Source organism: Pinus tabuliformis, chromosome 8, assembly GCF_031772625.1.
Source record: "Pinus tabuliformis cultivar Carrire ecotype Pingquan chromosome 8, CPIR1, whole genome shotgun sequence".
Classification (NCBI taxonomy): Eukaryota; Viridiplantae; Streptophyta; class Pinopsida; order Pinales; family Pinaceae; genus Pinus; species Pinus tabuliformis.
The window spans coordinates 1,163,066,016-1,163,069,167 of record NC_142294.1 but is presented as its reverse complement, the minus strand read 5'-3'; the positions used below and the strand labels follow the sequence as shown (position 1 = coordinate 1,163,069,167).

At 38.0% G+C, this 3,152-nt stretch overlaps 1 pseudogene; it reads left to right on the top strand.

The window, feature by feature from the left end:
• The first annotated feature begins 450 nt into the window (after positions 1–450).
• Positions 451–2,825, top strand: LOC149239481 (laccase-17-like; annotated as a pseudogene).
• Positions 2,826–3,152: the final 327 nt, after the last annotated feature.

Here is a 3,152-nt window from a genome sequence, read left to right as displayed (position 1 = left end):
GACAAGGATATTTTTTTCATGGTGGTCCTCAGCGAGCTTATTGATCCTATGATTAACATATCTTAACACATATATGGAACCTCCTGCCATGGCAGAAAAGCATGGATGTCCTAACCCTGCATTAAGTCTTTCAATTTCACACTAATCTCCTTTGAACTTAATTACATCCATTTATTCTTAAAATGAACAACTCTTTTAGTTGAGTTGGTACACCTGCACAGAAGAAATTAGGCAATGGTTTTCTTTATGCAATGCCCATTGTTGTTTGTGAGTGTGTATTCTTATTTTTTTACTCAACCAATTCACCACCAAATTATACCCCACAACCAGAAAGACATGGGGCAATCTTGGTACATGTATAAATTCCAAGCCTTCCCAACTGATCACAACAATCTCAGCTATATTCAAGCTAAGGTTTCATAGTTTATTAGTTAATTTGACAGGAGGAAAATGTTGAACTCAAAGACATTGCTCTGCCCTTTCCCTTTCCCTTCCAAGGTTGCTTTGAAGTTCTTGTTAATTGTCATCCTATTGGTCATCATCCAGTACCTGGATATAGCAGCAGGAAAGCATTGGCAGACAACAAGGCATTACAAGTTCATGTAACCATATAGAGTGCAAATAATTTATACTATGTTGGAGTTTACTGGGGGTGTTCGAGTGTTTGATTATATTAACCTAACTATAAATGCATTGGGTTACAGGTGAGGCTAAGTGATGTGACATGTCTTTGCAACACAAAACCTTTGATCCCCATGAATGGACAGTATCCAGGACCTACAATTTTTGCTCAAGAGGGAGATCAAGTAATTATAAAGATGGTAAACCACGTTAAGGACAATGTGACTATTCATTGGTAGTTATATTTATGGTTTTTTCAGATTTTAGTAAGGAGAAACTTATGATATGTATGATAAAGTAAGTGTATAGATTGATTATTATAGATTGATTTCTATATGTAATCATAGTACTTATCTAGCTTGCATGCTGCTACTGAATAGTTGTATATATCATGTATGTTTTTTCTGCATGCAGGCATGGGATTCGACAGTTGAGGTTTGGATGGGAAGATGGTCTTGGTTATGTCACCCAATGTCCAATTCAAACTGGAATGAGTTACGTTTATAACTTCAACATCATAGGACAGAGAGGAACTCTATGGTAGCATGCACACATTTCTTGGTTAAAAGCTAGTGTACATGGTGCCATCATTATATATCCTAAGCCACACGCTCCCTACCCATTTCCCAAGCCATCCAAAGAAGTCCCCATTATTCTAGGTAAGTTCATATATCTTTATACCTTTTATGGATAATCTAGACCATGTAACAATGGCTAGAGAGCATACCAGATGGAATTTAATGGTTTTATACACACCACCTTGCAGGAGAATGGTGGAATGCAGATACTAAGAAGGTTATTCAGCAGGCCCTCCAAACAGGAGGAGGTCCAAATGTGTCAGATGCCTACACTATAAATGGATTTCTTGGACCACTTTACAACTGCTCCAATGGTAATGGAAATTGTATTTATTTTATTTATTTATTTGATGTAATGGGTACAAAAGAGGATCTCACACATTTACTAACCATGGAATTTTATGTAGATACATTTGTTCTAAATGTCAATCCTGGGAAGACATATCTCCTTCGAATCATCAATGCTGCACTCAATGATGAGCTCTTCCTTGCCATTGCAAATCACAACATGAATGTGGTGGAAGTAGATGCAGTTTATGTGAAGCTTTCCAGACATACACTCTTGTTATAACACTCAGCCAAACCACCAATGTGTTATTCATTGTTAATGCTATTGTTAATGTTGGAGGAGTTAACCAGTTTTACATAGCAGCTTGCCCATTTGTTACAGGTGGTGGAACATTTGATAACTCCACTGTTGCGGGAATTATGAGCTACAACATTTCCAACTCTAATACCTCTTCCACCATTATGATGCCTAAACTCCTAGCCCTTAATGACACTTCCTTCGTAGCCAACTTTAGTGAAAAGCTTAGAAGCTTGGCTACCTCACTATTCCTTGCACTGGTTCCTGAAACAGTTAACAAGAAAATTTTCTTTATAGTTGGGCTGGGACTGAATCCTTGTCCCAAGGGGATGGGAAATGCCAAGCACCCAATGGGACAAGATTCACTACCTCTATCAACAACATTTCTTTTTTTCTCCCAAACACTGCTCTTATTCAGTCCCACTATTTCAAGCAGATGAAAGGAGTTTATAAGACTGATTTTCTAGAAAATCCTCCATTCCCATTCAATTACACTAACACTCCACCCAATAATACACAGGTTGTGAATGGGACTAGAGTAAAAATCCTTCCATTCAACACAACTATTCAATTGATTCTTCAAGACACCAACATCTTCAGCACAGACAGCCACCCTATCCATCTCCATGGTTTCAATTTCTTTGTGGTGGGCCAAGGTGTTGGAAACTACAATGAATCAACAGATGCACCAAACTTTAACCTCAGTGACCTTGACGAGAAAAACACTATGTGAGTTCCCAAAGGAGGTTGGGCTACTATCAGATTCCATGTAGACAATCTAGGTAATACATACAAAATATGCACACAATCTCATCTCATTTCTCATTCAACTTTGCATTAAATCATATCATTGCACATATTAAAATTACAATAATGTTTGTTTACTCAATATCCATGGAATATATGCAAGCGTGTGGTCCATGCACTGTCATTTGGAGGTTCACACAACCTGGGGACTGAAAATTACATGGGTAGTAAAGAACGAAAAAGGGCCCCTTCAAACTCTCCTGCCTCCCCCCTCTGACCTCCCTCCTTGTTGATCTCCTTCCTTCTCTCCGGTGCCCACCATCACTTTCATTTCTTTCCTGTTTCATTTGTTTGAGATGTTGACGTTGGGTTTTTGTTAGGAAGATTTCACAATAAGCATATTTCCACCTTTCAGTCTGTCTTCTCAAGCAGCCTTTTCATCCAACGAAAAAGGCGACCAATCAAAATGAAGAACTGTATTGAATCAATGTACATAAAAGTGCTTGGTACATGAATAAAAGAGTTTTGGGTTCTTCAATGTATGATCTATGACTTAAAGATTTCACTTCCCGTTAGAGTGATTAGCTTTTAAAAGCATGCCTTAAGACAAAGGTAATGTG